The sequence below is a fragment of the Pipistrellus hanaki genome, assembly GCF_964339955.1.
Source record: "Pipistrellus hanaki genome assembly, chromosome: 6".
Classification (NCBI taxonomy): Eukaryota; Metazoa; Chordata; class Mammalia; order Chiroptera; family Vespertilionidae; genus Pipistrellus; species Pipistrellus hanaki.
In genome coordinates, this window is record NC_140508.1 from 15,393,497 (window position 1) to 15,421,483 (window position 27,987).

Genomic DNA, 27,987 nt, shown 5'->3' on the forward strand with positions numbered 1-27,987 from the left:
GAACATTTAAAAGAACTTAGAACCACCTACCTTTTGATTTTCATACTATTATTTTCCAGTGTTTACATTTAAAAAAAATATATTTTATTGATTTTTTACAGAGAGGAAGAGAGAGGGATAGAGAGTTAGAAACACCAATGAGAGAGAAACATTGACCAGCTGCCTCCTGCACACCCCCTACTGGGATGTGCCCGCAACCAATGTACATGCCCTTGACCAGAATTGAACCTGGGTCCTTTCAGTCCACAGACTGATGTTTCAGCTAGTGTTTACATTTTCTTAAATACACCTCAGCATTTAGGGGTTTGGGGTGGCTTATATATAGTCAATACTTATTTGGATTCACATATATGTCTTTGGTTCATCTGTTCATCAGTCTTTGCACATTCTAGTGTTATTTTCCTTCTTCCAGAAGTGCATCTTTTAGAATTTCTTTTGCTGTAAGTTTCTTAGTTTTTCAGTCTATCTGTAAATATCTTATTTTACTTTTTTCTGAAAATATAATTTTATTATGTATAGTTCAAAGTTGATAGCTAATTTTGTTCAAGATACTGAAGATACAAGTTTACTGTCTTCTGGCTTCCATTATTCCATTATTGTCTTCTGGCTTCCATTAGGTCTTTCTAATGTTGCTGCCATGTACTTACTGGTAGCTGTCTTTTTCCTCCGATTGATTTTAAGACCTCCTTTTATAATAATATCATGTAGCATGTCAATGTGGTGTTTCCTGATGGAGGTGACTGGATAAAGAAGGTGAAGGTATGAGTTAAATATCATATATGCAGACCCCAGACATGGACAATAGATTGGTGAAAGTAAAGGGAGGGAGAGAAACAAGTCGGTGGTTGGGCAAAGGGCTTGTAAAGGGGAACACCTGAAATTATGTCAACATTAAAAGCTTTTAATAAAAAATAAAAGAAAAAAATATTTGAATAAAAGATAAAATAGTAACAAATAATTAAAGAAATAAAGAATTTTAAAAATTCCATAGTAGATGATGAGTCCAGTAGATTGTTGAAAGAAGGAAGGTCCCTTTAAGCTGAATGAGGAAACTGCGGCCTGGATTTCCTGAGAAGAGATGGTGGCAGCTAAGAGGACGAGGCATACAGACTGAAGTCAGACTTCCTTAGAACAACACATGCTGTAAGGACAGTGGGGTTATGCCTTCAAAGTTGGGAGAAAAAATATTTAAGTTAGGCACCAACAAAGCAATCACTGCTATGTGAGCAGAAAACAAAAAGGAAACAGCAACAACAATAATGAATATTTCAGTACTCGGAAAACTTATCTCACACAATGCCTCTCTGAATGAGCAACTTACAAATTTACTTTAGAAAGAAATGATATTAGAAACCAAGAATTGGGTAACCAGGTATAAAAGAGGCAGTGCACAACTCCAGAAATGAATAAAAAGAGATCTCCATATGTCAGCTGTTCCGCAACAATCTGTACAATTGTAACAAATGTCTGCATCTGTGAGCTTCACAAAGGCCGTCTTCATGAACAGGAAAAAGAGGACAAAGAAATTTGGAAGATAACAGTGATGCTCAAAATAAGGCACAGGTTTCTTTCCTCAGTGTTAAAACGAAGTCATTGAGAAACTCCAGAAAAACACCCACAAAACCTGAAAAACTACAAGAATTCCATGGGTCCAAACACAAAAGAAAACAAAATTTCCCATTATGTTGAGAAGTTATGGAATATAAAAATAGTCCATTTGACCTAAACACTAAGAATATTTTCCTCCTTCTGGTGCAAGGGTCATAACTGGAACCTAGTTATATTATTTTATCACTAGCACTTGAATTTACAGGCAGTAATGTTTATAGAATCATTGTAATAACTTTAATAATTTAATTCTTGGAATCAACCTAATTAAAAACACAGATTTTAAGACAAAGTCATCATCAGCTCTGCCAACATTATCACCATCGTCGTCATCATCATCATCATCTTCATCATCATCATCATCTTCATCATCATCATCATTTTGGGCAAGAAACATTGGGTGTTCCCTAAGTGCCAGATATTGTACTAAAATCTCATAAGAATTACTCTGTTTAATTGTCAGAGCAATCCCTTGATGTCCGTATTATTGTTATCCTCATTTCACTTATTAGGCACCGAGAAGCTAAGTAACTTGCTCCACATCTTTCCTCTGTAAGAAGTAGGATCTGACTCATAGTTACTAAATTAGATCCACTCATTTTAATGTAGGAGAGAGGACTCAGCCAACCTCAATGGGCAAGCAAATGGCAACGAGGAAAGAAAGGGCCAGCATGCCATCCACAGTCTCATCCTGCCTGCTTGGATGACAAGAGGTGGAGATGGGTTAATATTCATTTAAACATACAATAGCAACCAATGAAAGAACTAAAAATTTCACAACCCCAAAAAGTTGGGAGGAGGGGAGAGGGGTTTGTGCACTGCATTCTAACCTTAAGCTAAATTTTACCCTTTCGAAGCAGGGAGAGCATTTTGCTAAGTGAAATAAACCAGAGAAAGACAAGTATCATGATTTCACTTAATGTAGAATCTAATGAATAAAATAAACTAATAACAAAATAGAAATAGACTCATAGATACAGAGAACAGATTGACAGGTGTCAGAGGCGAAGAGTATTGAGGGCTGGGTAAAAAAAAAAAAAAAAAAAAAAAAAAAAAAAAAAAAAAAAAAAAAGTCAAGAGATTAAGCAAAGAAAAAGAACTTCATAGACAGGGGCAGCAGTGTAGTGATTACCAGAGAAAAATGGAGGTGTGTGAGGTGGAGAAAGGTATAGGGGGAATAAATGGCAATAAAAGGAGAGTTGATTTGGGGTAGTAAATACACAATCAATATACAGATGATGTACCTAAAACCTATATAAGTTTATTAAACAATGTCACCTCAACAAATTCAATAACAAATAAATTGAAGGTAGTTAGAGTGCCACATGAAACCTCACGTACCCACAAAAACAAAATGGTAGAGTGGTTTTCTTTTCCCTATGCAACTGGGGTTTTACTAAACCTCAGAATTGCTAAAATAAACTGAAAGCAAAAACAAAGAAACAGAAAAAATCTAAACTAAATATGATTATCCTTTCCCATTTCTCCTATAGCAAAGTATTTCTTTAATATAAAAACACAATTTCTTTATACAATAATTCAGAAATAAATGCATAATCTCACAGATTGAATCCACGGTCCACCTTCTAATTATCTAACATAATAATCACTCAGGCTGCATCCTGGACATTTATGTGAGAAACAGAGAGAATAAATACAACCAAACTCATTTTGCTATATGTGTGTTTGGTCTTGACCTTGTGAGCTTTAACAGAAGCAAACCTCAAAGCCAGAACACAAGGTCCCATAAAAATGCTGGATCATAAATGCCAACAAAGGATGAGAATTGTACAATAAGTGATAAGTTATAGCCTGAAGAAAGGGCGTATGTCCCAAAACAACTTTCTAGTCTATTTTAGTCCTGCTGTAACACAAACCTTGTGTTGCCAGATCTTCAAAATTTTCAGGGAAAAAAATCTGCTTTCACAACAGAGGAAGACCAGTTTAAAACCTTCTACAGCAATGCATCTAAGAAGTTGTACAATATAGCAAAGATTCCTTTAAAATCGCAACTGAACTCACAAAAAGGTAAGGGAAATTTGGAGCTAAAATTAAAAAGGGAAGTGAAATACAGACACTGAAACACAAATTGATGCTGCCCTATCCTTGGGGAGAGAGAGCGGTCTTAGTAAACAAGGCGTTGGGTTTAGGGGCCATGGAAAGAGAGGAGGAAGGCCTTGGGTCTCCTCAGGGAGACAGTAGAAACCCCTCCATAAAGTCAGTAACCTCAAATGACACCTCCTGTGGACGCACTGTACATTCACTCTACCAATCACTAACAGATCTTCGTTAGGACTACTAAAGTGTGTCCTCCAGATGAAAGGAAATTGGTCACAGAAAGTGGCAAGATATAAGGTAAGTAAAGACTATGAGTAATCTTTAATAACCATTAACTTATAGAAAAGAATACCAACAATAGTGACAATAATAATGATGAATTCTGGTGTTGGAAGAGTGAGAATAAAGTGAAATATGAACAATGATATTAAACAGTAAGAATTATTTAGAAAACAACAACTCTGTGTTCTTATTGATTTTAGAGAGGAAGGGAGATGGAGATATATATATATATATATATATATATATATATATATATATATACACACATCGATTGGCTCCATCCTGCATGCCCCCTACTGGGGATCAAACCCATAACTGGAATAAAACCAGTGACCTCTTGGTTCATGTGCCAATGCTTAAACCACTGAGCAACACCAGCATGGTGGCAGGAAGAAAACTCTGATGGTGATAGCATTAACTCTAGAGTTTGTACATGATGGAATGCACCTGGGAGAGAGTCCACGCTGTGACTCAAGGCTGCCTGCCAACAGCGCTGGTGCCTGTGAGCAAGTGAATCTGTGTGCAGTCCCTTTAGGAGGACAATGGGTTTCCACAGCCCTGTTTTCCGTCTCATCGAGGATGCAGCTGAGTGGAAGGGGCAGGTCTCAGGGAGTCAGGGGAAGGGGGGAGTGTTTCCGATGGTCTTAGGCTCTATAGCAGCGGTTCTCAACCTGTGGGCCGCTAGCTGGGTCGCCTAAGACCATTTACAATACAATTCATAACAGTAGCAAAATTACAGTGATGAAGTAGCAACAAAAATAATTTTATGGTTGGGGGTCACCACAACATGAGGAACTGTATTAAAGGGTCGCGGCATTAGAAAGGTTGAGATCCTGACCCTCTCTAGAGCTATTCCTCAGCGACCCCTTTAGGTGCAGGCTCTTCTGAGGGACCAGTGCTGCTGGCTGACCTAACTTACCTGCTTAGATGCTCCTGGATTCATAGGAACAGTGGGCCTCCTGGCTCGCCCCTCAGCCCTTCTTGGCATTGAACTCCTTGAATGGAATAATGAGTTCTGGTCAGTGTGTGCCGGAGAAGGAGGAGACAGACTACTGGCAGGAGGCAGGCGCAGGCTGCTTCCCTCTTGGTTGGATGGTGGAGAAGACATGGCTGGCGGCAGATATCCTGTTTGCACCTGCTTATGCTCACTTTGTTTTCCCAGGAGGGGCCACAGGAGGAACCTGCAGCTTTGGCAACAGCTGCACTGTCTGCTGAGGAAGGGCAAGGAGGAGTTTCCTCAAGGGCCCTGCAGCTCCTTCCCTCTGAGCTCCTGTGCTCCCCGCCATCTGATGGTGGTAAGGTTTACATGCCTATTGGTGCAGAGGCATGAGCTTGGAACAGGGCTTCATACAAAGGAGGAGGCTAAGAGGTGAGCTCCAAGCAACATCTTCCAAGCAACTCACACCAGTCCCGAGTAAAATGATACTATTATAGGCCCCATCTTCAGGAATCACATATATTGGCATAAAAATGATCTGAAATTGTTTTGGCATTCTTGTGTTGCAGATGTTGATCGTCCTGTTGGATTACCCTTGACACTCGTCACTGCAGCATTCACCATTGGCATCCAACCGTAACCAACCAAAGATGCTACCTGAGTCCACATGTTTGATGGGCCGGGGGAGAAGCAGCCATGGCCACCACAGGCAAAAGGTTAAAGCCATCAGCCCTCGGCGTGCAGGTGTTTAAAGCACCTGAAGAGGTCCTACTTTGTCTCCCATAACTCCCCAGCAGAACTGACCCTCGTCACCCCTGGGGTGACTCTTGATAATGAGCCATTTATTCACTTCCCTCCTTTAACTGCTTAATTCCCCACTCTTCCCCCTGAATGCCTTCCCAATGAGGCCACATGAATGCAAGTTCTTATCTTAGGCTCCAATCTCTCCTTTATTCTAATATTCCCTCCTGAAGGAATGAGAAAATGGGCTGTAGGCTACCTCACTCACCGCCCAACTTCTCTCCTTGTATGGCTGACTCACACCTGCCCCTCCCATGGGACCTGGGATCCACAAGGCACACTTCTCTGTCAATTCTGGGAAGTGGTGTGGTCTCTGGTGGGCCATGCTGATTTGGCTTGGCAGATTGAGGAAGAGCCACTGCCTTGGCAGTCACTGCACAGAAGGCTTTAAACAAGCCAGAGTGAAACCAACAGGCACTTTAATTTTAGGTGAAGACAATCTCTGTATTGTGCCCACAGTGGGCATGGTTCCTTTTCAGCAAGGAGGTCAGTCTGGGGCATCCAGCTAGGAACCTTTCCTGGTGGGCATGAATGTTATGTGACTTTGAGAGACTTGAATTTTGGAAAGTGTAGTTTGAGATCTTATTTGCCCAGGTAACAAGGCGAAATAACACACAACAGGGACAGTATATCAGAACACTGGCCACCCTTAGCTCTGGTAGCATCGAGGAGGACTGTTATGCTCTCAATCTCCTCAGGGGGGTGTTTCTTTCTTCAAAGCCAGGCTTGGTTTCCTGACAACTTGGATGTGTTTATCTTAATTGTATTCTGGGTATGTTGGGTGTGTTGCCAGTGGGACACATGTTTTAGATAAAGGTTTAACTTACCTTATTTCATGTGTCCTTGATCTTAAAGCTTGCTAAAGATAGGTATGCCCGTATTGATACACCCTAGCCATGTGCTTTCAACCACAGCTGAATTAACCCAAATAGAAAATTCTTCCCTGAAATAATTTATAAATAGAATTTTGTGTTGCCTAATTAAAGCACTTGGGATAAACTGAGGCTGGGGCTTGATGGTGTGGGAGCTAAATCCTAATCCAAGCCTCAGGGTCACCAATGAGAATATATCACAGGCCCTCTTTTATTTCTGCCATCCTAGGTCATATATTCTGAACCCCTTAAAATAAACTATTTTCCTCTACACATGTTCTGCAGTAGGCCTCTGATTAGTGAGAAATACTGAAACTTTCAATGACATGTCATTATCTACAGACTTTTCTTTTAAAAAAATATATATTTTATTGATTTTTTACAGAGAGGTAGGGAGAGGGATAGAAACATCTGTGAAAGAGAAACATCAATCAGCTGCCTCCTGCACAACCTGCAGTGGAGATGTGCCTGCTACCGAGGTACATGCCCTTGACCGGAATCGAACCTGGGACCCTTCAGTCCAATGCTCTATCACTGAGCCAAACCAGTCATGGCTATCTATAGACTTTTCAAAACTTGCTTTGCGTGTACAAGAGTAAGTATCTTTTCTCCTGTGTTTGGACTTGTGATCTCAGGAATAAGCCCTAGCCTCACTGTGCTCTTACATCTAAGACCTGGCTTTCTAAGGAAAAAGCTGAGAAGATCTCATATTTAGCCTACACACCCTGAGCTGGTTAGTAAAGCAAACTGTGTTACATGCCCTTCAGGGTGGAGACCCCATGAATGAGTGGTGTCTACAATGTCCTGTGCACAGCAGCTCTGCTCAGTTCCTATAGACTCAAATCTATCTCTTCTTTTATGAGTCAATCCATCTCATATTTAGTCTTCCTCTTTCCTTGCTGCCTTCTATTTTTTCCCCCAGCCATATTGCCTTTTCCAAAAAAGCGCATGAAGCAATAAATATAGGTGGATGTCACCTGGGATCTTATTAAATTCAAAATTTATTACAAATACTGCAGTGCTACTAAAAAACAAACCCCCAACATATAAGAAATCAATGTGAATGCCTGAAATCTACCCACATTTAGCTGTGATGTTGAGTGAGAAAGGGCATGTTTGGCATATAAATATGCAGGAACCAATCTGGTCCCTTCTCTCAATTCCCTTGAAAGAACCCCTGGCTTAAATATCAATGAGCCAAAAAGATACTTTCCATGCTTTACCTCACTTTTCATGACAACTCTCAGAAACATGTGCTCCCTTCTCCCTGAGATAATTTTCCCCATGGCTTCCCCCACTGCTTTTTTCCTACTCCCTCCCCAGATAGTCCCCTCTACTCTTGGTCATCTTCCTCTGTCCAGCCTTTAAGTGTTGGGTTTAAATCCTTTTTTCACTCATAACCTCCCTGTAACCCCTGGTGACAACTATCACCCACATGACAGTGATCACCAGACCAACTGGAATCTCCACTTAGGACTTTTCAAAAGTACCAAGCTCGCCTGGCCAGCATGGCTCAGTGGTTGAGCAGCAACCTATGAACCAGGAGGTCATGGTCCAATTCCGGGTCAGGGCATATGCGTGGGTTGAGGACTCAATTCCCAGTGTGGGGCATGTAGGAGGCAACTGAAGAATGATGGTTTCTCATCATTGATGTTTCTATCTCTCTCTCCCTCTCCCTTCCTCTCTAAAATCAATACAAATATATTTTTAAAAAAGGACCAAGCTCAATGTGCATCAGACCTTCTGCTGGTTTATCACCCCACCCAATGTCTATGAACAGTCCCACCACCTGTCCACTTGCCCGTCAAGTTTCAAACCTAGGAGCCTATTTTGGCATTACCTTCTCCTCACCATCAAAAATGAGTCTTTGACAAGTCCTGTCAACTCTTCCACTTGTCTCCCTTGTCACTAGAAACTATTATCATCTCTCTCAGCCATGCCACTTCAATTATCTTCTAGCTCTTCCTGCACACCCTTTCTTGGTCAGTGCAGTGGCCATAGGGGTCTCTCAGAACCACAACTGTTCTTGTAACACTCCTACATAATTACTTCAGTGGCACTGACCCTTGGTACTGACAAATGGTCTTGGTGTAGCTTATGAGACCCAACATAAACCAACTCCTCAACTCTTATCCTCCCCGCAACCTCAACTTTCTGTGCTCCAGGCCCACTGGCCTTCTTCACTTCTTTGAAGTAAAAGCTTGTGTTCATATTCTACAGAGTTCAAGTTTAAATGTTGATCTACTCTGAAGAAGCTGAAAACTAATGACTTGCATGTTACACAGCAGGAAAAATAAACTTGATCACTCAACCCCTAAAATAGCCTTACAGCCATAGATGGAGATCTAGAGCCAAAATTAGGACTAGAGAGCCACAATGACTTGAGAGTGACCTAGTCTAGCTTGAAAAGGTTTTTTTCACTTTGTCTCAATCCTTACCTTTCCCTATTTTCTTTTAATGTGCTTCTTTAAACATTTTTGTTATTTATATGATATATATAAATATATCATTTATATGATATATATATATCAGTGATCTATACACCAAAATTGTCTGTTCTTGCTGGATCCCACAGATCTCTTTTCTAAGAATAGACCCAGCAAAATAAAATTTATGCAATCTAATAATTTAACAAAGATGCAATAAGCATCTGCCCTGTATCAGGCAGCATTTCCAGTGCTGGAGAACCAGTCAAACGAAGCCTCTGTTTTTGTGACGCTTATGCTCTACCTGAAGATGAACGATAGATCGTGGCTTTAATAAGTGTGCTGATGAGAGTACGGAAAAGCTAGAGCAGGGTAAGGGACTGGAGAGCTGAGTTGGGGGCAGGGAAGCATTCCCAGTGGAGTGTTTTCAGGGAATGCTGCTCATTGCAGTGCAGTATTGTTTAAATGAGAACTTTGCATCTCATCTCAGTGACAGAAATAGATGAGCTTCTCATGAGTCCCTGGACTATTTTTACCACTTGGACACTGTGAGTCATGTTGCTGATTGCATCTCCTTCTCCTCATTGCTGCTGATGAGCTTATAGCCAGTTCTGGACATCAACACAAATATTTGAGGTTCTGACCTCTCTCCTGGTTTTATCTCACCAGCCTCCCCTGAAGACCACAAAGCTCCTGACAACCTAACCATGAATTTGGGGCAAAGGACCATTCACATATCTGGGGTAAAAGCACCTTGAGACCTGGAAAACAAATATGATATGCTTAATGCTATGACTTCTGAATGAGCATTAACCTATCCACTTAAGACCTTAAGTAGTCTTAATTTGTAGTAGAATAAACATAAATGCAGGCAAAATTCTATTGAAGGTGCTTTCCATGTATATCAGAAGCATGCACCTTAATTATTATAAAACTGCCTTGGTGTACTTATCCTACTTCAATGAACTTTGAATTTTATTACCTTTAATGGCAATGGGCAGCCCCACAGGCCTTCACACTTTCCTGACCCGAAGCCAAATGGCAATGTACTGCGGTGAATCTACATTTGATGTAAAAAAGCAAATGAGCATGTTCGTAAGGGCTTTTGGATGAGACATCCATGGAATAACAATCTTGCTGCTGGGGTCAAATGAGTGATTATTTCAGAGTCATATTCTTTCCAATTAGACTCCAGAGGAGAAGATTCATTTGTGAGGATCCGGTATTGTCTCCCTAAGATTTACTCCTGTCTGTGCTGGCATGTGATTCATCTTGAAGAGGTTTTGACACTCTGTGAATTAGGACAGCATCATCAATGCACAAGCAGAGCCACTTTGCAAGTGACAATGCCTCTCAGTGTGACACCGCAGTGCCAGCTCTCTGCCAGTCCTTGGAAGAGTCCACTTAGAAAGTAGGAGAAAAGTGACTAATGCAGAACAGTTCCACCATTTCAATTAGGCTATGATTCCTATGTCCATGGGGATGCCCAAGACTTCCCACTGGGAGGCCCTCAGACAAGAATTGAAGTGCAAATAGTTCATTAGAGAGGTGGTTCCAGAACATTGGACAGGTAGTGGTGAGTAATGGAGGTAGGGAGCAGAGAGAAGCCAAAAGAGTATGTGCTAATAAGGCAGTATATGCTACCGGCAGCTGGGCTTAATCTTGCCTCAGAAGTCTGGGAGGCCATGTAGAGAACACACTCAGAATAGTCTTACCTAAGGGTGAGGGACCAGGGCATTTGTACACATTTCCCTCTCCATCATTGGTCCATGGCTGCCCCAGGAACATTCACTCTCTGGCCCTTGCAACTTGGTGTGGGCTGAGTGCTCTTCCACTATTGGAAAAGAGCCCCCAGGCAGAAAAATCTCAAGTGTTAGGAGTAAGAAGCTTTGGACTTGCAGAGGTGAGTGTACAGAAGGTACACCTAGCCTACCTGCTGTGGCTCAGTGGTTGAGCATCAACTTATGAAGTAGGAGGTCAGGGTTCAATTCCCAGTCAGGGCACATGCAGGGGTTGAGGGCTTGATTTCCAATAGGGGGTGTCCATCAATGAATGATTGTCATATATATAATATATGGCAATCTGAAATCAATGTTTAAGAAAAGAAGGAGAAGAAGAAGAAGAAGAAGAAGAAGAAGAAGAAGAAGAAGAAGAAGGAGGAGGAGGAGGAGGAGGAGGAGGAGGAGGAGGAGGAGGAGGAGGAGGAGGAGGAGGAAGAAGAGGAGAAGGAGGAGGAGGAGGAAGAGGAGAAGGAGGAGGAGGAGGAGGAGGAGGAAGAGGAGAAGGAGGAGGAGGAGAAGGAGGAGGAGGAGGAGAAGGAGGAGAAGGAGGAGGAGGAGAAGGAGGAGGAGGAGGAGGAGGAGGAGGAGAGGAGGAGGGAGGAGGAGGAGGGGGAGGAGGAGGAGGAGGAGGAGGAGGAAGAAAATGAGGTACACCTGAACATAAAACTTATGGATGAGACTCCACAAGTGGAATACTTTTTGAACTCCATAAGGTACAGCCTATAGTGTGATGGATGGATAGTATCAGAGGTGATATGAGCCAAGTACCCCACAATTCAATATGCCACAACCATCCTGTGAGGAGGGCACTGTTATTACCACTACCATATTCAGGAGAGGAAACTGAGGTACAGAGAGCTAAAGCCAGTTGCTAACAGCCAGATAGCTACTAAGTGGCTTAACTAGAATTGGATCTCAGTCTGGCCTCAGAGCTCCTGCCCCCAACTCTGCTTCATATAGTTTCCCATCAGAAATGTAGCTGGCCATGCAAATGGACCCAGCCTAATATAAGGCCTGCAATAAACATGAACACTGATAAAGAGGACCCAGCAAATGGGTGGGGAATGTCCTCATTTGCTGCTGCCGCTCAGCAGTGTCACATGTAATATCTTAGCCATTACCCAGGGCTAGTGTGCTATGAGTGATGCAAAGTCAGCTCAAGCTGCCATCAAAACCACAGCTTACACAACAGACCTCTATTTCCTCACAGCTCTGGAAGCTAGGAAGTCTAAAATCAGGGTGCCGGCTGATTTGGCTTCTGGTGAGGGTCTTCTTCCTATCGTACAGATGACCACCTCCCTGTGTCCTCACATGGCCTTTTCTGGGCAAGAGATACCTCTTTTTATAAGGCCACTAATCTCATTGTGAGAGCCCCACCCTCATGACCTCATTTAACCCCAATTAACGCCTAAAGCCTCCATTTCCAAATACCATCCCAATGGAGGCTTTGACATGAATTGCAGGGGAGGGACGACAAACATTCAGCCCATAGCCCAATACAATGATAATGTCCAAGAGTTTTTATTATATGTAGAAGGACAGTATTCAAAGCAAAGCACATACATAATACTACACAAAATATAAAATAAAATTTATAATATACTTAAATATATGAAATTTGCAAATATGCTATCTCAGTAGTTAAATAGATGTATTTCTTTTCCTAAAGTCTTCAAATTACTTCAGATGCCTACTGACTTAAGAAATCTTTTATTTTTTTTATTAAAAAATGTTTATAATGTAAAGTTGGTAAGCTGATTCCAATTAAAATCCATCTCCCTGGGGACCCCCTGGGGCCCCTAGCACTGTCAGCCTCAGCCTATGATGACAATCTATTTTGATTTATGGGAAAAGGATCTCCCAGAGCACAGGCTGCCAAGCAGAAATCACACATTCTGTCTTGTGCTCTTCCCAGGGCAGAGCTGATGTTGAAATAGACAGGGCTGATATGAGCAACATTCTAAAAGCTGTGCTTTTACTGAGAGCATTGTGGAGACAGGCATGGAGGTCCTGTCTAACGCACCTCAATCAGAATCCTGGATTTTATGTTCCATGAATACTGGGGGTGGTGCACAGCATTTGAATTAAGGCAGAGACAAAAAAGAAGAAAAGCTGCTACTTTTGTTTGCCTATAGAAACCTTAAGTAGCTTAATATTCTGTAAAAACTCACAGAAAAGACATTAAAAACAGAACTGGGTAGAAAGGGGCTCAATACTTTTTGTCTAATAAAATAGCAATATGCAAATTGACCATCACTCCAACACACAAAATGGCTACCCCCATGTGGTCAAAGATGGCTGTCCCCATGTGGACACAAGATGGCCACCACAAGATGGCCAGCAGGTGAGGGCAGTTGGGGGCAACCAGGCCAGCAAGGGAGGGTAGTTAGGGGTGACTGGGTCTGCAGGGGAAGGCAGTTAGGGGTGACCAGGTTGGCAGAGGAGGGCAGTTGGGTGTTACCAGGCCAGTAGGGGAGGGCAGTTAGGGGGTGACCAGTCCTACAGGGGAGGGCAGTTGGGGGCAACTGGGCTGCCAGGGGAGCAGTTAGGCATCAATCAGGCTGGCAGGGGAGTGGTTAGGGGGTGATTAAGCAGGTAGGCAGGTGAGCAGTTGGGAGTCAGCAGTCCTGGATTGTGAGAGGGATGTCCAACTGCCCATTTAGGCCCGATCCCATAGCTGGGATCGAGCCTAAACGACCAGTTGGACCTCCCTCAAAGGGTCCCAGATTAGAAAGGGTGAAGGCTAAGCTGAGGGTCACCCTCCCCCCCGACCCCATGCATGAATTTCGTGCACCGAGCTTCTAGTAATAACATAAAAGATGTTTCTATTTCTTTGTCACTTTCTTCCAATTGTGTTGACTCCAACTGTACCTACATCTTCCAATTATATTTATTCATTCCTAAAGAAGCATTGCAGTCACCATTTGGCATCTTCTAAAATGTCATTAGTATGATATAGATAAGCAAACCAAATGTTACTTAGAGGACCAGGTGCCAGCACAGCCCCAGTGTGCCAGTCGGCACAGGTCACACCTGGTCCTGAATCTGGGGGCAAACCTCTGGCTGGTGAAGGGATGAGTTCTTGGCAATTTTGGTTTTACCTTTACTGACACCTTCTGGCTATCTGACTTCCCACCTGGCCTCGGGAGAAGTGTGGGAATGCAGTGAGAGTGATTGTGACACTTCTAGGTGCAGCTATTCATATCCAAAGCATGCTCTGCACAGAATTATTAGGATCAATGGCACACTTTACAAGGCATTATTATCTCTGCTCCCTTGGCTGATAATCAGGGATCAGCTTTATATATTTATCCCAACCATTCATAAAGATTTTCATCTTGTTCCACTGAATTTTTAAGTGACAGAGTGGCCACTTCCTGTTTCTCCAGAATGCTTCCTTTCCTTGCTTCTGTCCCAACCAGCAACCTCTGCCTGCACACGACATGAGGGGACGCTGTTTGGCCGTTAAAGCTCTTGGCAAAGCTTGTAAATGTGGGCTGGTACTGACCCACCCTTACACGTTATTTCTAGTCATTAACATCATGCAGTGACAGAAATGTTTATGCCATGGCAGGTCAGCGTTGCAGTTTCACTGTACTCGGGCAGTTTTCATGTGCTCGTGGGTAAACAGCATAACGGCCATGTACTGCAGCCTTGCCAGGTACTGCAGCCTTGCCTGGTGCCACAGAGTGTGCGCTGGTGAATGTGAAATCATTGCCCTTCACTGCCGCCTGCAATGAGCTCTGTGCTACTAAGTGTGGGAACGAGAGAGTCTCGGTCTCCTCACCAGTCAGGCCTGTGATCAGGAAGGACTCTCTCTCCTCACCAGGGTGACATCCATGCCCATCAGACTGCTCCTTCCTGGTCTAGGCTGTGATGTCACCATGTGGGGAAGCCAGCTGGGAGTGAGGGCTGTGAGGGTTTGGGAAGTGTCAGCACATCGGGCTGATGACAAATTGTATGACAGTGTGAACTGTTTGCAGTGTAAAATCATAGATTTTGACAGTCCAGGTTGGGGAAGCCGTCACTGTTAGTGTTTAGCCATCCTTTCCATCTAGCTGGAGCAGAAGTGAACCCATGTGTCACGTACAAAGTCAGAATAGAGTGTGATCTTCAAATGCTCACAGGAATTGTTAGCTAAACTCAACTTTTCAGCTCCTGTTGCTGATACTCTTCACTAGCTCATGATTCTTCTTTTTAACAGCGATAGTCTCCAGTGTTATTTTCAAAATATATTTTTATTAATTTCAGAGACGAAGGGAGAGGGAGAGATAGAAACATCAATGATGAGAGGGAATCATTGATTGGCTGCCTCCTGCATGCCCCTTACAGGGAATCGAACCCGCAACCTAGACATACGGTCTTGACCGGAATTGAATCCAGAACCCTTCAGTGCGCAGGCTGACTCTATCTACTGAGCCAAACCGGCTAGGGCTCCAGTGTGCTTGTTTTTTTAAAAGCCCCAGTGTCTCTCTACCTTGGGGAGAAAACCCAATGTTCCTGAAGGTCTGCTTTTACTACCCTGTTTCCCTGAAAATAAGACAGTGTCTTATATTAATTTTTTCTCCCAAAGTTGTGCTAGGTCTTATTTTCAGGGGATGTCTTATCTTTCCATGCGCTAGGTCTTATTTTCGGGGAAACACGGTGGTTCATCCAACTGAATCCTGGTGGGGCATTCATGCTCACCATCACCTCACAACGGTGCCTGTCCTTTCAAGGATAGGTGATCAGTCCCTCATTATCCTTCTGAAATCTTTTTTTTTTTTTTTTTTTAAACAGTCCCTATGCATGATAAAAAAGCACTGAACTCAAAGAAGGGAATTTAACTTGCTTGATTTAAATGGGTTGGACATCAATAACCCCAAATATTTCATTACATTCTTAAATATGGTGAAATAGATATATATAGTAACTATATATATATAACTATTCATATACATATGAATAGACTCTGATAAAATTTCTTGCTTCTAAGATAATGAAACTAGCAATGAGATATTAAATGGAGAAAAATGTACTTTTCTTCTACACTACTTTGATATAAAATTCTAAAAACTCAAAGGGATTTTGGGGGGTGCAAGAGGGAGAAGTTGAGAATTAGAGATGGATAAAAAATGTTATCACTAAAGAATATGAGTGAAAAATGTTTTAAAATATCTAAAGTACAAAAGTAGTCAGATCTTTTTTCCCCCAATTCTCATACTGCATAAGAGAACAAGATATTATATGTGAAAAAAATAATAGATTTTACTGTAGAGTTAGTAAAGGAAGGAATAATACTAATATTTACTTTCACTGTGTTGTGTATTGTCACATATATTTCCCTGGGTAGTAACCTCCCAACCCAAGCAGGAATAAATTATGATGCCCACCATATAGATGAGGAAACACATGTTCAGGGAAGCCAGTATCTTGCCCAGGTTTACAACCTAGTTAGTAAGAGAATCAGAATTTACATCCACATTTGTTAGATGCTCACATTCATCCCAGTATATAAAATGCTAACTTTAGAATCAATAATACACTTAGAAATGTCTTTAACAAAAGTTGTGTAAGACTTGTACACCAAAAAGTATAAGACACCATTGAAAGAAATTATAGATCTAAACAAATGGAAAGGTACTCCATGCTTATGAACTGGAAAACTTAATGTTGTTAAGATGGGAATATGTCTCAAATTGATCTACAGACTCAATGCAATCCCTAGCAACATTCCAGCTGGTTTCTGGCAGAAATTGATAAGCTTAACCTAAAATTCACATTAAAATGCAAGAAACAGGTTTTCTCTCTTGTTGTTCTTGCAACATGCAGTCAATCTAACAGTTTTGAATATAAAAATAGTAGCAATCCTCATTTATCAGTTGCTGTTACTCTAGGGGGTTAAGCATGCTAACCAATATGATCTTGTTAGAATCCCCTATAACCTTAGTATTCTATTATTCTCATTTTTTTTTAATATGAAGAAAAGTGAGGTCCAAGTACTAGAATCTGATCCTAATTCTGTTCAAAGAAACTCTCACTGGCTTTGTTACAAAGGATGTCTCTACCATGCTTATTCCAACCATAACCAATATTGTCTAAGATTTGGATTGTCAGTTTGAGGTGTCTCATAGAAAAGTAGAATATCCAGTTGCCCTCCTCATCCCCACCTCCAACCCCCATGCAGCATTCCTGGCCTGAATGCCAAAATCCTACAGAGAATCAGTCAGCTTGGGAACGTAAGGAATGAAAAGACATCAGCTCAGATTATAAATCAAGAATTATGCCTAAACTACAAGCAGGGCTATGGAGCCAGTGTGGCAATAAAGGATGAGAGTTTTGTGCCCCTCCTAAAAGGGCAGTGATGGGTAGGGGGTCTTCTAAAGATGGTCAAGTGGCTGACCTTCAGCAAGATACAGAGAGTGTGGAGGGTTGGTCTGAAATTAGTTTGCTGAGTAGTAAGGATAAATCTGTCGTCTGAAACCTACAAGGAACTCACCCTACCTCTCCAGGTTGTGAAAGTCCAGATCACAAAATTTAACTGGCAAATCCCATCCTAGTAGAGGAGCAAGTATACATATGTTCTTTGCTCCAGGATATATTCTGGTGTTAGATTAAAGAGTACACAAAGTGGTAAGCATAATAAATACACTGTTAATGACAGCAATTGTAATAGATGCATTAGTGAGTATTCTTATAACTAGAAACTTTTATTATGAGCGAGTTTTCCATAACAAATGAGAACTGGCATCTCTAGGACCTTGAACTAAACAGTGCAATTCAAGTTGAACCTATACAGACATAGTAACTTAGAGAGCTGGGCAGGACCTCCATGAGGTGACCTCACACTGACAGTGGGATAGAGGGCATCTGCAGGTTGGTCGCCATGATGGAAGGAGAGGACATCATGAAAATCAGAACTCCATGGCACCTGCCACATCCAAGTTCCTGACAGCCAGCACAACAGGGGCTTCTCTGGGCAGTCACTTAAGCCTTCCTCATGGCTAAGGAGCAGGGTGACCAGGTTGGTTCCTCAGGGTCTCAAATCCAACTCTGGGGGTAATCCTGGCAGCCCCTTTCCTGGCCACCCCTCTCTTGTCCCCTGCAACCTCTCTGAGTTGGGCCTTCCTTTATCCAACCTCAAGGACACCTTCAATATGAATCACTCACTAGCCCACTGTCTCTTCAACCTCCACCATTATGCCACTGTTTTGTGGTCATGTGGTCATAAGTTTAGACTTTTTCTTAACTGATTTAGTCATAACTAAGCTGGCAGAGACCCTGGCTTTTGTTTTAGGATTCCCCCAGACTTAGCATGTCACCAGGACTGAGGGTGAGCTCAAGGGCCCTTATCGGTAGAAGCATCCCAAAAATCAGAGCTATCAAAGTAGCCCTGTTTATGAAACTTTTATAAAAGATGGTTTGGAAATCTCCAGGAGCTTATTTTAATATGAGAGGTTATTGCTTGCAAAGATATTTGACACTGGGGGGAAACCCAGTTACAATAAATCCAGTTAAACCAGAAACCAAACTTCATAGGTGGGCTTGATACTCAAAATAGAAACCAAAAACTACAAAAGTGAATTCATTTACTCTTTAACAAGATTTTGATTACAACTGAATGCGTGTATTCATTCTCAGAGGAAAGAATGATGGAGTGTTGTGTAGGTTGCTGGTGTTAATTCTCCCAATGAAATTGATCTTGACAGCACCAGTTAGATTTTTACACAAGGATTCATGGCTACCCTAACATTTCTGAGGACACCTCAGTACTTTGTCTTATATTGCAAACCTCCTTAGTTGTCCAAAGCATCATAGACTTTCTCTTCCATTATAAAGGCGTTAGTATGTCAGAACTGTTGTGATCTGTTTTGATCCCACAGGAAACCATTCCCCAGCATCACCTGCATCCACACCTTAAATTCTTGCCACTGTGCAAGGTGTGCAGTTTCCCTTTGCCTGGAGGATCTAGCTGGCAGTAGGAAGTTTCTGCTGGGTGCCAGGAAGAGGTTCTGACACATAAAGGGAAGAGGGGACTTGTAGGTGGAGAGCTAGCTGTCCAGTGAGTCCTTCCCCATGCAGTCATGTGGCCCTGGAGGATCTTCATTCTCCAGGAAGGAGAGGAGGTCCAATATTTAGTAATCCTACCTGGCACACACTGCCTGTTTTTATACTCTTTCCAGCTCAGTGGTGTGGAATGGAAGATTATGCAAAACCTCACTCAACCCATTCTCTGCAGAAAATGCATGGCATTTATGTCCATTATCCTGCAAAGTGGTGACTGTTAGGTTTGTTGTTTGTTTCTTCTTTGGAAGTCGGAGGTTTACCAAAGTCTCCCAAGCAGGAATATGGTATTCAGCAGCAGATCTCTCGGACCAGACAACAGAACGGTGTTGTGCACACCCTAGTCCTCCCTCCCCTGCCTGGCCCAGCTCTCTGTCTAGTTAATGCCCATCTCTGATCTCTCATTCAAGGCAGAGCTATGGGGGCTGCTTCCTCTGTTCAGTGTTGGCAAAGCGCCAACCCTAAGAAGAAACTGTGATGTTTAGCAGGAACCAGCAAAAAGGGGTGGGCACCTCCAGAGGGCCAGGGACAGAGAAGTCTCTACTCAGTGCCTGTGTGGATGCCGGTGGCCCACTACAGGCACAGCAGGCACAAAAGCACAGTGTTTGGAAGCACAACTCTCTAGTAAGACAGAGCTGGGGAGGGTCCCCTGTACCCTGCTAGATACTCCATCTACTAAAGAGTTAGCAGTTAACAGTAACTCATAACATGTTCATGACATAGTATATTTTAGCCTTATTTTTACTTTCTTCATCTATCCTTAGTATTTCTTATTCTTGTTGTATTTTTATACATTTTTGTTTTTTGCTTCCAAGATGTACCTGAATCAAAGGAAACTATCAGCTTCTTGAAGAAAGGTGTGACAACTCCTATTTTATTGTTTCCAAAAAGCACAGGCATACAGTAGGTGCCCAATGCCTTGTGACACAGTGCGTTAATGAACTGAGCTGTCTTCAGTCATGACATATCCCTCATTATTTTTCAAATACTTCAAAGTGCTGTCAAGTTGATGTCATTTGTCATTATGACTAGGTTTCCTGTTTCATCATTCGGTCAGTGTAAAGGTTAATGTGGATCCCCACTTGGGAGCCACTCCTGAGATGTCTGTCTTCACCCCAGGCTTCAGGAATCGTTGATGGAATATTCCTGGGTCTACCATGGAAAGATGTCAAAAGCACCTCCCTCATACAGTAGTCCCTCACTGCTAGCCCTGTACTTTGCTCTGCTGTGGGCCAGCTTCTCTCAAAATCAGCTGCTAACAACGTCCGGGTGATAGCATCTTAGGCTCACCCTTTTAATATGCCACACCTGCCTACCTGTGGGGCGTGGGTTTACACTGATCTGATGATTTGCTCTGCATAAAGGCTCCGTGAGTATACTGCTCTCTCCAGGCTGGCTGCAAATGGCATTCTCCCAGCCTGTACAGATCTGGAATCTCAAGGGGCATCCTTTCCTTTGCTTCATTTGGTATTCCACTGGTCATGACTTGTATGTTTAAAGAATTCACACAACTGATTGAAACTGAACTCACATTAGTTCAGCTAATTAGCTGGTGTCTTAAGCACCAAATCCAAAGGGCCCCTTGAATGCAGCACATTTGGCTTGAAAATTTCTTTTCTGTGAGTTTTAGGACCTTCGTTCCGTTAATAGTTCCACCTGCCCTCTCCTGGTACCAGTCCTCAGTGGCCAACCCCCACCTGCCACCAGCATCAGGCCCACAAAGAAGTGCTGGGCAGTGACCCTGTGGCACTTCACTATGGACTCAGAAAGGCTGGTCTAGGCAGGGCCTCTGGGATTCTGCATCCCTGGCTTTGTCACACTCGGATGGTCCAAGTTGGACATGGTTTGATGACTTGGCATTTGCCACCCCCTTCTCTGGCCTCCCAGCTTTCCAGCATTTCCTCATCTCCTAGACCAGTGGTCGACAAACTCATTAGTCAACAGAGCCAAATATCAACAGTACAACGATTGAAATTTATTTTGAGAGCCAAATTTTTTAAACTTAAACTTCTTCTAATGCCACTTCTTCAAAATAGACTCATCCAGGTCGTGGTATTTTGTGGAAGAGCCACACTCAAGGAGCCAATGAGTTGCATGTGGCTTGCAAGCTGCAGTATTCTGACCATGGCCATAGGGATTCTGACAAGCCCATTTCCCAGGGGCTCACCTCAGTTAAGGATGCAGGTAAGGAAACACTAGCATCAGTGGTTGCATGATGGACCCCACTTTGGCTGACATTACTGAAAGCTGCCTATCTGTCATCTCATGTAATTGCCTTGACAATACCATGGAGAAGCACTGATGCATCCTCTTCATTCACAGGGAAACTGAGGCACAGAGAATAATTGAATAATTACTTGAATAATTTCCCGAAGGGTAAGGGGTAAACCAGGATTCAAATTTGGGCAGACTGACTGCAGAGTCCCCAGGTACATCCCAGAGTCCCCATTTATACTCCAATACCACTCCCTCTCCAGCCCCAGCCAGTCCAAGTTACTATGGCTTGTTTTCCCCTCCTCTCAGCCTCTGTTTCCCAAATGCCATAAGCAAATCTCATCCTTGCGGGCTTATAGGCAAAACAATAACTGCTATTTTGCACAAAATAACTCTTTATAAATAAAAATCAGGAAGTCACAAGACAAGTTTTACATAAAGTACTCAGGGGACTGGGATCTGTATACTCCTCATTCAGGCATGGAGACAAACTGAGCCTCCTTAAAGAACCAAATACAACAGGGAAATTCCCATTTGCTCCCCCCACCACCACCACCACTCTAGTCAATACCTGGAGCAGCACAGAAAGAATCTACTTCTGTAAAAGCCTAAGGCTCCAAATTCTCCCCATGGCCCTCTCCTGACAGCTCTGCTCTCAGGCTCTGGTCTGCCCTCCCTCCCTCCGCACCTCCCTCTGCTGTTATTTATGGGCAGAGGGGCAGTGAACCCAATTCTGGGGACTGTGTCCAGATCCCACCAGCTGGAAGAAACAGGCTCAGACACACTGTTGGGAGAGCTGCTTGGTGAAGGCACAAAGCATCCCATGAGGCTTCTCAATACAGTCCAGGGGCTGTGGCCAGGAGGTCTCATCCTCAACTTGGTGCGCATGAGCGCTTCCTACAGCGGTGAAGTTCACAGGAGGGTTTACTATTCACAGTGTATGTGTGTGAGTGAGTGTGAATGTGTAGGCCCATGTGAGTGTGAATGTGTTGAGTGGATATGCCCATATGTGTCAGTATCTATGTGAGTGTGTTTAGGTGTGCGTATATGTGAAGAAATGGGGACGGGAAGGTGACCTTCATATTCATGTGTCTAGAATATTGTCTTCTTAAAGAAGCAGGATGTTCAGTTCTAGGTCAGGACACCTGCAGGAATCTCTGCCTCCGCAGGGAGCTTATACCTGCCAAAACCATGAGTAGGGCTGAGTCACTACAGATGAAATGAAGACGAACATGGAAAAGGTTTTTACACGGGAAAATCCTGACTCAAGGATCAATGCCCCAATCTATTGGGTCGGCAACTAAGTAATTGCGGATTTTTTAAAGAAAATCAAAGACAATTTTTTCATGGAACTAAATAACTTTATTCTGTAATGTATTGCCCATTTTGATCAATGACCTTTTGCCATCTTTCAGGCAGCATCATAATCCCACGTTCAAAAAACTTCTGGTTTTTATTAGCAAAAAACTGAATCAGGTACGATTTGACATCATCATCATTATTGAAATTTTTACCATTCAAGGAGTTTTGTAAAGATCGAAACAAAAAGTAATCAGATGGTGCAAGGTCAGGACTATATGGTGGATGTGGCAAAACATCCCAACCAAGCTCCATTAATTTTTGCCGAGTGACCAAAGATGTGTGTGGCCTTGCATTGTCATGATGGAATACAACACCTTTTTGATTTGTCAATTCGGGCCGCTTTTCTTCAATTGCATTGTTTAATTTCGTTAGTTGTTCAATGTAGACATCAGAATTGATCGTTCGGTTGGGTGGTAAGAGTTCAAAGTAGACAATTCCTTTGTAATCCCACCAAACTGATAACAAAACCTTCTTTTGATGAATATCAGCTTTTGATGTTGTTTGAGTTGGTTCACCTGGCCTGCTCCACGATCTTTTCCGCTTGATATTGTTGTAAACAACCCATTTTTCATCGCCAGTTATCAGTTGTTTTAAAAATGGATCATTTTCATTATGTTTCTTCAGCAAATCGCAGCTGCTAATGCGTTGCGTTAACTGTGATTCTTTAATTTCGTGAGGAACCCATGTATCGAGTTTTAAAACATAGCCAAGTTGTTTTAAGTGATTTTCAATGCATGTATGTGATACATGAAGCTTCTCTGCAATCTCACGTGTTGTACTGTGACAGTCCGAATTGATTATTGCTTTGATTAGGGCGTCATCAACTTCAACTGGACGACCAGAGCGTTTTTCATCTTTGAGTGAAAAATCACCAGAACGAAATTTGGCAAACCAATTTTGACACTGCCGTTCTTTTAAGGCTTCGTCACCATAAACAGCACATAACTTTTTATGAGCTTGCGATGCGTTTTCCCTTTGCGGAAATAAAAAAGCAAAATATGACGAAAATGTTCCTTTTGATTTTCCATTTTTCAATGAACGCCAAACGAAAACTACAAAACAGATCAAAAAACTTTTTTTACTGATTAACAGCTGAATAGCCAACTATCAATAACAAAATGTGTTTTACATTTGTACTACGTCTGCAAACCTAAAAATTCAACTGAAGCCATATATGTGTGAAACCCGCAATTACTTAGCTGCCGACCCAATAGAACAGCAGAGCAATGCCTTACCTTTCACCCCAGAGCCCAGCAACGCCCTGGCCCAGGCCTGGTGCCAAGGGTAGTGCCGGTCCAGGAGCAGTTTCTAGCTGAGAATCCTGGTGGAGGATTCCATCACACTTAACTCCTATTCTGTGAAACCCCCACCTCTTGGTGCCACTTAGCTCATCGATAAAGACACCTGGGCCTGCCTGAGAAAGAGGGTTCTCAGCAAAGGCGGAAAAAATGGAGATTCATCTGTTCTAGGCAGGAACCAGTATGAGGACTCCCAGCACTCACATCTATGGGTCTCAGGATGAGGAAGCCTGTCCCTCTTCGGCTTGTCACTGCAGTCTCCGGTCCGCAGCCTAAAGAAAGGCCGGAGGTAGATAATGTATCACCATTCGCTTAGTGCTTCTCCATCTCAGCACACCGCCAGGCAGCGTGAGCCACAGTGAGGTGGCAAACAGACATCAAATGCTGATGAGGGAGGCTACTTCATAAGGCACTGCTTTAAGCACTTTGTATGTTTAAAGAATGAAACATGTCTGGCTGGCCCTCCAATTCTGGTTCAGTGTGAACCAGCAGCTTACCTGGGGCCTTATCTTCCACAGGGACTCAACGATCCTTGCCGAGACACTTCCCAAGTTTCCTCTCTGCAAGAGCATTAGAATATATATATAATTATGCAGTTACTTTTTCAATCCTTTTCTAGCCATATGTATCAATTATTACCTATTGTGTGACAAACCACCCCAAAAGTTAGTGGGTTAAAAGAACAGCTACTTCATTTGTTCACAGTTCTCTGGGTCAACAGGGGGAGCTGAATTGAGCTGCTCTGTTCTCAGAAGATCTTTCCTGGAGTCACTTAACGAGACTCCAGGCACGAGGGGTTCCATTGTGTCTGAAGTGCACAGGACAGCCCCACTGGCATTGGTAGCTCTTGGCAGAAACACATCATAGCCTGGGCTCTTTCACTAGTTGGTGGACAAGGTCCAAAAGAGCAAGTTCAAGTGCACAAGGCTTCATGAAGCCTGGGTTCAGAACCGGCACATTTTCATCCCCATTTCACTATGTTAGTCAAAGTCATTGGAGGCATGGGAGAAGAGGACCACATCCAGTCCAAACACAAGGGGAACAGAGTGAACTGGACTCCTCTTCTTGCTGGGACGTGTGGGAAAGTCACAGTGCAAAGGTGGGTGTGGGGAAATGAACTGCTGACGCCCATGTTTACAAATAACCTACCATACTTCACATGGGCAAACTCTTACGGGAGGGAGGAGTCAGGGCAGGGAGATTAAGCATGCATATGCACACACACACACACACACACACACACACACACACACACACATATATATATATATATATATATATATATATATATATATATATATTGTGTGTGTGTTTATGTGTGTATGTAATATATATTAGTGTATTTATTTAGACCCACTGCATGCCAAGAAGTAAACTGGATAAAGGTGCGGGAGCTCAGGATGGCCATGGACTGCTGCCTTCGGAGCCTAGGCTCCATCCACATGTCCTTGCAACACTCACCTCAATAAACCCAGAGGCGCAGCAGTTGCCAGCTCTAGCATTTGTGTGTGTGTGTGTGTGTGTGTGTGTGTGTGTGTGTTTGTTGTTGTTTTGTTTTGTTTTTTACCTCTAAGTGTTTAAATAAAAGGGACACTAGATTGTGTTTTTTATATACCTTACATAAGACAAACTTTAAGTATATTATATTTCTGACCCCAACTTCAGGTTATGTAAGTTTACATAAGGCGAATCAAAACATGTATTGGAGTGGTCAGCAAGCTTGCACCGTTAGCATCTTCAGCTAAAACAGCTGTTGCCCTTCTTTGGCTCAAACCAGGGTCAACAGATGTAGTCCTCTTCTTCCATGCCTCCCCCTAACCTCTCCACCATCTCAGCCCTTTACTAGCGGCGCTCCAAGTATGGCCTGGCGGGATCAGCAGCATTGCCACCCCCTGGCCCTGGTTAGAAATGCAGGATCGCAAGCCCTCCCACAGCAGCTGAGCTGGAATCTGCATCTGCAAACCCCAGGTGTTTAGTGTGCGCATTAGTCTGACGAGTGCAGCTTTAACAGATGCTTCAGTAAGCGCCACTGACTCAGATGCTTCTTTAATGTTATTGACCCGAGTCAATTTATATTCTTTACGTTATTTGTATGTGAACCAACTTTTCAATATCCCCAGATGAAGCTACTCTGCAAACAAGTTTGAGAGCCTCCTGAACCTGACTTCTCAAAGGGACGCAATATTAGCAAGATGCTTGGTGGAAATTCAGGACCCCTCTCCCTGGACCACTGCTTCAGAACCTGCATTTTACCAGCTCCCAGGAAATGCATGTGCTCACTTCAGCCAAACACCTCTGCTCAGCCTCAGTCCAGGGCCTCTGCCTGGCAGCCCTGGCCCAAGCCCAAGGCATGCTGCCTCTCTGTACCCACATACTTGCCATCCCTCCCACACCCACCGTACACACTTTCAGAGTTACCAGCAAACCACTTCTCTGTTCACAAATACACACAGTGTGGTCTTCCCATCCCACATCTATCTCACAATGTGCCTTGGTGCTCGTCTCACTGCGAGGTGGATGACAAGCACTGGCTGAGTCGAGATCCCACCACAGGCTCCCGCCTTTGCCCATCTTCACCTGGAGGCTAAAGGTTAACTCGTCATCCTCATTTGAGCCTTTCTTATAGCCAAGAGTGTCTATAGACACAGCTCTGGCCAAAGAGAGCTGTGGGCAAATGCCTTCGGGGGGGCTCTGTTCATCTCTCCCACTTTTTTTTTTAAAAAATATATTTTATTGATTTTTCACAGAGAGGAAGAGAGAGGGATAGAGAGTCAGAAACATCGATGAGAGAGAAACATCGACCAGCTGCCTCCTGCACACCCCACCAGGGATGTGCCCACAACCAAAGTACATGCCCTTGACTGGAATCGAACCTGGGACCCTTCAGTCCTCAGACCGACGCTCTATCCACTGAGCCAAACCGGTTTCGGCCATCTCTCCCACTTTTGCCTTGATCTCAGATGTGATGTCTGAGGCTGTAGCAGCAGCTGGGAACCAGGAAGATGGTAGAGATGCCGACTCGACTCCACTGAGCTCCTGAGTCAGCATCTCCCAGCTCCCAGCTTGTATCACCGTGGGGGTAAAAACTCCATGGCTCAGCTTCTGTATGCTGCTTTGACATCATTTGTTGCTGTTTCATGTGCTCACATAGTTGCTTAAATCAGTTTCTCTAATTTGCACATGAATAAGGGAGAAAAAAACACACACACCAAAAGCCTAAAAAGCTAGATCCAAATCAACGTTGCCACTGATTTCTAACTTTTTCAGAAGTCTGGAGAAGTTATTAGACATGCAAGGACATAAAACTCCCAATTTTCCTCACCTTTCTCTTCCACTTCTTCAGTGAAAACACTATAGAATGATGGAATTGAACAAAATTCCTAAGATCTAAAATTCACTTGTAGTAACCAATGCACCCATATAATGTGCAAAAATTGGTGCTATTAATCTGCCCCACTTTCTTTTTTTTTTTTTTTTTAAATCAATCTTTATTGTTCATATTATTACAAAGGTTCCTCATTTCTTCCCCCCTCCACCAGGTTCCCACCCCACCCTCTGCCCCCTCCCCATCCCCCATTGTCCTCATCCATAGGTGCAGTTTATGTTCAGTCTCTTCCTCCCTCCCTTTCCCCGATAGTAAATCCCTTTTCAGATAGTAAATCTGTTACTTAGCATTTTCTCATATCAATAATACCTCCACATGCCCAATGATACACTTCACACAAAAGACATTTCCAAATAGGTCAACCAGCCTCATCCAGGCCCCACCCAAGGCACTCACAGATCAACACCCCAGGGCTATACTAACTCAACACATCCAGATCTAAGCCTTCATCACTTGATTCAGCAGACCCTCAAGTTCCCGCAAAAGTTTCCAGCCATGTCCAAGAGGCAGCCGTGGGCAGGGACAGGCGAGGAGCGAGCTGTTTTGGGCCTGGCTGCTCCGGGCCTGGCCTCTGTTGCTCTGGTTCGTTCCACAACCAGCTGCTCCGGGTCTGGTCACTGCCGCTCCCGACCTAGTTGCTCTGGACTTGGCTGTTGCTGCTACAGGCCTGGCCGCACCCGACCCGGCTGCTCCAGGCCTGGCTGCTCCCAGCCTGGCAGCTGCTGCTCCGGGCCTGGCCGCTCCCAGCCTGGCAGCCGCTGCTCCGTAATCTGCCCCACTTTCTGACTGTGGACCTAACAGCATCACACTCTGGAATGCACTTTCAATTTTTTTGTTAATCCTCACCTGAAGATATTTTTTCCATTGATTTTTAGAGAGTGGAGGAGAGGGAGGGAGCGGGGGAGAAAGAGATGTGAGAC

At 43.3% G+C, this 27,987-nt stretch overlaps 1 protein-coding gene across 13 annotated transcripts in view; it reads right to left on the minus strand.

Annotated features, from left to right (window-relative positions):
• The window catches only part of SYNDIG1 (synapse differentiation inducing 1), a 129,386-nt gene that overhangs the window by 86,076 nt on the left and 15,323 nt on the right, over window positions 1-27,987 (minus strand). For 4 of the 13 annotated variants that reach the window (XM_084887125.1, XM_084887121.1, XM_084887114.1 and 1 more), the window contains exon 2: window positions 24,180-24,242. The exons of 6 other annotated variants lie outside the window; for them this stretch is intronic. The gene's annotated coding sequence lies outside the window, so the exon portion shown is untranslated. Of the gene's footprint in view, window positions 1-23,886; window positions 23,955-24,179; window positions 24,243-27,987 lie in introns of all 13 variants that reach the window. 3 more of the 13 variants (XM_084887123.1, XM_084887122.1, XM_084887117.1) reach the window with 1 other exon arrangement.